This window comes from Mastomys coucha, unplaced genomic scaffold, assembly GCF_008632895.1.
Source record: "Mastomys coucha isolate ucsf_1 unplaced genomic scaffold, UCSF_Mcou_1 pScaffold22, whole genome shotgun sequence".
NCBI classification, from domain to species: Eukaryota; Metazoa; Chordata; class Mammalia; order Rodentia; family Muridae; genus Mastomys; species Mastomys coucha.
The window spans coordinates 196,424,871-196,432,542 of record NW_022196905.1 but is presented as its reverse complement, the minus strand read 5'-3'; the positions used below and the strand labels follow the sequence as shown (position 1 = coordinate 196,432,542).

General features: G+C 41.5%; 2 protein-coding genes across 6 annotated transcripts in view; one reads left to right on the top strand and one right to left on the bottom strand.

Annotated features, from left to right (window-relative positions):
- Fbxo8 (F-box protein 8) overlaps window positions 1–5,078 on the bottom strand; it is a 48,834-nt gene extending 43,756 nt beyond the window's left edge. The window contains exon 1 of one of the 3 annotated variants that reach the window (XM_031339848.1): window positions 4,816–5,078. The gene's annotated coding sequence lies outside the window, so the exon portion shown is untranslated. The remainder of the gene's footprint in view (window positions 1–4,815) is intronic. The other 2 variants (XM_031339849.1, XM_031339850.1) reach the window with 2 other exon arrangements.
- Window positions 5,079–5,342: 264 nt separating this feature from the next.
- Window positions 5,343–7,672, top strand: part of Cep44 (centrosomal protein 44) — a 20,159-nt gene continuing 17,829 nt past the window's right edge. For 2 of the 3 annotated variants that reach the window (XM_031339847.1, XM_031339845.1), the window contains exon 1: window positions 5,344–5,693. The gene's annotated coding sequence lies outside the window, so the exon portion shown is untranslated. Of the gene's footprint in view, window positions 5,694–7,672 lie in introns of all 3 variants that reach the window. The other variant, XM_031339846.1, reaches the window with a different exon arrangement.

The window sequence follows — 7,672 nt, the reverse complement described above, 5'->3', positions numbered from 1 at the left end:
ACCAGGCTGGCCTGGAACTCAGAAATCCAACTGCCTCTGCCTCCCAAGTGCTGGGACTAAAGGCGTGCGCCACCACCGCTCGGCTGTTAACATTTCAATGCTACATAAAAACAATCTACATGATACTGCTTACATGAAGTACTTAGTGTAGACAAAATCACAGACTGTAGAATAGGATTCCCAGGAACTGGTGAAAGGAACAGGGAAGGGGTGGTTGATGGACATATACTTTTAGCTGTGTAAAATGTAAGTAATTATGGAGGTAGATAGTGGAAATAGTCACAAGCCACTATAAATGTATTGAATATCACTGACCTGTACATTTTTAACTGGATAAACTGATAAATTTTATTTTGTGTGCATTGCTTTACCACAATTGAAAACCTGAAGGACAATTCCATGATTGTGTAAAAACAAAAGAGGAGAATTACCAAAAACTGCATAGCATGGAAACGATGGTGAAGGTGCTGAGTTTATTTAGTATCCGAGCTTTTGTTTCTCCATCCCCACCAAAGCTATAAATAACTAAGCAGTATGGGCAGAAAGGCTAAGTGCGGTTTACTTCTTTTGGGGGGGGGGGGGCGGGTGTTTCTCTGTATAGCCCTGGCTGTCCTGGAACTCACTCTGTAAACCAGGCTGGCCTCGAACTCAGAAATCCGCCTGCCTCTGCCTCTTAAAGCTGGCTTCTTCATTCAAATATTTAAACAATCCTATATGCACTCTATTCTGGAAGAATATGTAAATGGATAATTCCAGAATTAAGCACCTTAATTTCGTTGCTCAAACTTGAGCTGCATATATTTGTTTTGTGTCGATAAACTTGGATAATATTTTGCAAATAAATAAGGATTCATAGTATCTGTCAAACCTGGGAAGAGGCATGGACAATCTTATATTGGCTCATAGCTGAAATAGTGCCATAACAAACCTGAAACCAGAATCTTTTCCTCCCGATAAGCTTTTAAGGCTAATCGCAAAGCCTGTACTGGTGGAGTACAGTCAAGTGTGTAGGTAGAAGCTGGTGCCTGTAGTGCAGGACAATCAAGGAGGCTTAGGAAGGGAAGAGACTTGCACATCTGTACTTGCTAAGGATCCATGAGAATCAAAACAGTCTTGACTTTCTTATGAAGCATAAGTAGTAAAGGTTATTGTTCTCTTTTAAAAACAAAAACATTGTTCTGTTTTTATCTGATCACACTCAAAACTATATAATACACAATAAACCAACATATCTTATTTACTAGCAGAATATTGACTAGATAAAAATGGTTACATCCAAAACAGTTTTATTTACTTTTTAAAAACCTTTAAATAATACAACTTTAAAGACTGTCTTAGTTAGGGTTTTACTGCCGTGAACAGACACCATGACCAAGGCAACTCTTATAAGAACAATATTTAATTGCGGCTGGCTTACAGGTTCAGAGGTTCAGTCCATTATCATCAAGGTGGGAGCATGGCAGTGTCCAGACAGGCGTGGTACAGGAGCTGAGAGTTCAACATCTTCATCTGAAGCCTGCTAGTAGATTTCTACCTTCTAGGCAGCTAGGATGAGGGTCTTAAAGCCCAGACCCACAGTGACACACCTACTCTAACAGGGCCACACCTTTTAATAGTGGTCCACTCCATGGACCAAGCATATATAAACCATCACATTCCACTCCCTGGCCCCCATGGGCTTGTCCAAACATATGAGGCTATGGGGACCATACCTAAACATAGCATAATGCAAAATACATTTAGTCCAACTTCAAAAGTCCCCATAGTCTATAGCAGCCTCAACAATGGTAAAAGTCCAAACTTCAAAGTCTCTTCTGAAGTCATACAATCACTTAACTGTTATCCCCAAAGCAAGACAGGAAACAAACTGGGCAAACTCCAAACTCTGCATATCCATGGCTGATATCAAAGCAGTCTACAGATCTCAAAGTCCTTTTTCATCTTTGTTGACTGCAACAAACTTCTTTCTCCTATGCTGGTTCCACTCCCTATTAGTAGCTTTTCCTCAGCCGATAGCCCATGGCTCTGGCATCTTGAACACCTTGGGTGCTCCAAGGCAACTTTAATGTTACAGCTTCTTGTTTCAATGTCTTCAATGTTTCAAGATCTTCTGGTCTCCTTCAAAGGGCTGGTGGCACTTCTCCAGCTCTGCCCTCCGTAGCACTCTAAGCTCAGGTTGATCCAGTCCACTGCTACTGCTGTTCTTGGTGATCATCCCATGGTCCTGGCATCTCTAATACATTGGAGTCTTCCACTGCAACTAGGCTTCACCAAAAGCCTCTCATAGGATTTCTTCATGGTGCCAAGCCTCAACTCCTTTGCATTACTCCTTCAGTCTTGGGCCATCAACTGCAACTAAGGCTGCACCTTCACCAATGGCCTTCCATGGCCTCTCATAGTGCCAAGCCTTAGCTACTCTTCATGAACCCTTCATGCCTTCAAAACCAGTACCACCTGGGTGACTCTTTCTTACACATTACCAAGTACAGCTGCAGCACAAGGTACAATCTTGGCTATCTCTGGAACACAGCTTCTTTGTGCTCTCAGAAAACACTTCCCAGATGATTTCACTTCAGTGGTGCTGGTCTCCTCTTAATCACTGCTAATTTCTTGGCTCCAGCTAACAAGCATCAATTGCCCCAGTAGCCCCATCTATTCTGGACTCTTAAAGCCAGATCTATGTGGCCAAAGCTGCTGAGTTCTGTGGCTTGCTGGGGCTAGAACATAGCCGCCTTGTTCTATTACATTATCACCTTTTTGTTTTCAAATTCCTTCACTGCCTACACTTGGCTGTCTTGGAATTTGCTCCGTAGACTGACTTTGAACTTAGAGATCTGCATGTCTGTCTCCTAAGCACTGGGATTTAAGGTATGTGGCCATTTCTTCTTCCAAACAAACTGTAATACCATGTGTACTGCCCGAAGTTCTGCCCACTGTGAAGATTTTTCTTCACCTGTATCTTTCAGGGTTGTCCTAGAACGGGGTTGTAATGCTGCAGCTGTCCACTTCTGGTTGGTGCCTGCATAATGTGCAGAGCAATCAGTAAACCAGGTCCTAGTCTTCTCTTCTTTAGTCAGGCGATCATAGGGAACACCCCATGAGGCTATAGGTGCATGCTTGGCAGCAGATGGCATTTGAATAACTTCTTCATGTTAACTAGCTTGTGCTCTCAGGACCTGCTCTGGCCCGATCATGTATATACCACTTCTATTTGATAATAGACTGCTGTTGTGCACGTCCTACTTTATGACTTGAAAGGTCTAATAGCACCCAGCTCATGATGGGTAGTTCAGGTCACATAGTAACTTGGTGTCCTATTGTCAAATGTTCAGTTTCCACTAAGACCCAATAGCAGGCCAAGAGCTGTTTTTCAAAGGGAGAATAGTTGTCTGCAGAAGATAGTAGAACTTTGCTCCAAAATCCCTAGTGCATGCACTTGGAAGTACATCCTTAGTCCATCTCAGTGGAGTCTCTCAATAATATCACAAGTCCCAAACACAGCCTAATTGCTACCTCAAGAAACAATATGCATGCACTACTCTGTTGAATGTTGCCCTAATTCTTGACTCAAAGAAACTGAGATAAGACATTTTTGTTGTTTTAAGCTGCATTAAATTTGAGGATAATCATAAATCAGCAATAAGTAACTAATGAAGTTACTTAGATAATTGTTAATTTAGACAAACTATATAAGCAAGAAGTTTCTGAATTAACCTGAGACAATAAATTTATTTACTGTTCATTCTTGAGACCTGCTCTACTTTGTAAAAAAAAAAAAAAAAACCAAAAACCAAAAACCAAAAACCAGAAAACCAAACAACAACAACAAAAACTTTTCACAAAGGTAACCAGAAGCTCTTCTCGTAGGAGTGAAAGTACCAAAGTCCAAACAACAAAGCAAAGAGTACCTAGTGACCTGTCGTAAAACCATACTTCCAGGCCTTTGAGAGGCCAAGCAAAAGGATTGCTAGCTAGGGACAGTCGGGGACTACACAGTGAATTCTGGGCCAGCCTGGAATACACAGGAGACCCTGTCTCAAAATACAAACAAAACCAGAGCGCTAACACTAAATGACCAACAGATTTTATTCAATTGCAGTACTGAAGGTAATGCTTTAAAGAGAACATAGGGAGTCCTTAAAAATAAATATCACACTTATAAACTAAGTAGTCACAATTATTAATTAGTAAATACAGAACGAAAAGTAAACCTAAAATATATCGAGTAAGAATTTCAAACTGCTCAGTTTTTGTCTAAACAATGTGTACTGAGTACATACGATGTGGGAAGTGGAGCCTAGTTATAAAAAAAACAAAACGAAAAGTATTTAACCAATTTCATAGTCTGGAGACTGTAGCAACTAGCAATCAGCAGAGACCTTAAATTGTATATGTTTAAATCCGTATTAATGGGACGTCGTAAAAAATGAAGCGTGCCCGGGCATCGAATGACACTATCACCACCACAAAAATCAACACGTGTAACCTGAAGAAAGTAACCTCCACCCTTTGTCATCTTTCATTGGGGACGACACCGTGTCGCTCCCGGGAGTCCCAAGTCGACCTCTACGTGCCAATGGCCTAGAAACAGAAGAGACTCACACCCGCCCCTTGACTCCGATACACCATTTTAATAAGCCAGCGCCGCTGTCACTCAAAATGTCTTACAGTGCCATTGGTCCTAAACTGTTGCTTACTGGGCCAGTGCTACCAAGTGGCAAGCATCCCTAGTCCTCATTTCGGAGAAGAAAAGTGAGAGCGTACGGGCGGGCGGAAGAGGCAAGGCATTGGAAGAATCAGTGCCGACGCCAGTACCTGAGCGACCTGTGATCTTCACCGCCGCCGCGACGACTCAGCCTGTGGGCGGGGGCTGTCAGCCGAAAAGAAAATGGCTCAGCCGGGAACTGGTGCCCAAGCCATGGAGAGGCCTGTCCAGAGCGCACGTGCTCGCGCCGGAGAACACGATGACTGCGAGGGTACCAGAAGCCGCCCCAGATTCCTGCGAACTCACAGCACCTCAGCGTGCAGGAGCCGGAGTGGCGGACCGTGCAAGTTTTTGACGTTTCCTATTGTTGCCGGAAGTGACGTCGGGGAGCGGCTCCTTAAGGGAAAAGGGTTTCAGTTTTCTTGGTTCAGATTCGCCATAAAGTCTTTACGTCTCGCTTCTCATCCTGAACGACTTCGGCCATCAAAATTATGCTAATTTGAAATACGACAATCAGCAAAAGACGTATAATTGATAAAAAAAACTTTTATGGCAGTCAAGTGTCCTGAAGAAGCCGCGCCAACGGAGTGTGGAATCTGCACCGAGGAATAGCAGCATATGGGGCAGCCTGTGGCTCGGAATGTTTAGCCTCAGTTCGAACGCACGGCTCGAACTCTGAGTTCTTGAAACAAACCGTCCGCACGAGGGGCGACATTAGGCGCGGGCGCTGAGGCTCTGGGGCTGGAGACCCGGTTCCCGCCACTTTCTCTGGTTACTGGCGCTGTAGTCTTCTTTCTGTGTTGGTCCGGTCGCCTTGGGAACCCGAGCTCGTGGAAAGGCTGTGCTCTGGCTTGGACGGAAGGTGGCCTTTCTGCTGCACCCACCGATGTTCCTGGGTTGTAGGTGAACGATCAGGCCTACCGTTTCATCCTTTTAAATTTAGAGGCAGAAAGGGAATTCGAGATGGGACTTGCTTGTGTACCAGCTGGTATGTTTTTGGAAAGCACTAAGTAGAAAGAATCGTAATCTGCCCTCTTATAATTGTTTTTTGTGGCTGTGAAGTTAAAGGCCTTTAAGTTCCTTTCAGTCAGAAATACATCTAGCTCCAAAAGACTGTCTAGAATAGTAAATAGTGTTCTCTTTGTTTTTATCTTCATGGTGTTTTTTTTTTTTTTTATCCATCTATTTTGGGGACTACAAATTGCTTTGTATAAAAAGAAAACTAATCTTAACACATGTATTCTAGACTTACTGCTACACTAGACTATTTTACAGAATTATATGCAAGCATTTTAACAATGTTTTATGTATGAACACAGCGATGCCACTGAGCCAATGCTCCCATTCGCCCTAGCTTTCTCCGTTTTTTGTCTTTTGTTTTCCCTCATCGAATCTTTTCTTGCAACAACATTTTCCTAGAATCTATTACGGAGAGATTTTGTAAATTTAATTTGTACAGATTTGTATTCCTCAGTGTAAAGTTTGTGTTTTAGATATATCAAGCTGACTCTCAAAATCCTAGCTATCCACTGTGTTTATTAAAGACTAGTTACTTTATCCAGGACAAAATGATTTTTAAGTCCATGTTTTTAAAGACCTATAGCAGCTATGAGATTGAGCTGGGTTTGAAAGAAAACATCTTAAACTGCTGAGCTGGGGGACTAGCTCAGTGGCAGCCATTGGGTAGTATGCCAAGACCCTGAGATCATTCCAGTTTTCCATCAACGCCAACCTGTGCTGTTCTCACAATGTCTTTCAGCAGTTCAGTTGGTGAACTTGATTTGTTCCTAACTCTTCAGAAAGCTGTGTAGACCAGTGAGACCTTAATGATTGAATCTGTATACTGTCTTCACTTAATATCCTGTGATAAGTAATATAAAGTGAAAATAATTTTATTTTTAAGTAACAGTTTATTTTTTTATCTCAGAAATATGTAGAAGGTCTACCATTGGCATTTTAACTATGGTCAAGTGTAAAGTATGTATCAGTACTTGATTAGCTTCAATTCATAGTAATTTTAGTATTTACTAATTAAAAAATACTAGGAAAGCCTTTCTTGAAAACATGCTTCCATGTTTTCCCTCCCTCACCAACAGATACAAGCTGTACTTGAATCTTAATCTTCTTCAAAATGTTTATTGTGTTGGTAATGAAGATGATGTGTTCCTGGGGCATACATTATTGTCCAAAATTGTAAAGATAATTGTATTCTAGAATCCCAACAAAAGAAAAGATAGCACTGAGTGTTGGATAAAATCACATGTTCTGGGAAGATGAGATATGAACAAAACTAACAATTGTGTTGTCAGATGGGTCTGGAAACTAAAACTAGACCTGGAATCTTAAATCCCAGGAACAGTGTTTGTAGTTCCAGCTAGAGGCTAGAGTAGTTCCCACTATACCTTTCCTATGCAGTAAAGGTTGGTCTGGGAAGTCTGTCTTGCCATATCTGTATGTCTGTCTAGTCCTGGCATGTGGAAAAATGTGAAATAAGCCTTACTGTTTTGAGCAATATATTGTATAATTTAATTTTAGTGTTTCTTCCCCTTTTCCCCTTAAAATCCTCACTGTCTACATATGTTAGTGTTTAGTAGGTGTAATTTAGTGTTTCAACATTGGTGACCATAATATCAATGCAAGAATACTTAAAAGTATATTCAGCAGCTTGTTCTTCAACATGCTCATAAAGAGCAGACTGGGAATGGGAATGGTATTCCTACAGCGATTGAATGGGTGCCCATATGTAGGGAAATGGCTACAGAGATGGTGGTCGCCCAGGCTTAGAGTTTTGCACATTGCCAGCTTTATTTTCTTCTCTTGATCTATATAGATGCAGATGTGTATGGGAAAGGGTGATTTATATGTTGATAGTTGCTGAAATGCAGACCGTGGAAAAAAATCCCTAAGTATAGTTCTTCTAATTCTTTTTCTTTTCTTTTCTTTTCTTTTCTTTCTTTTTTTTTTTTT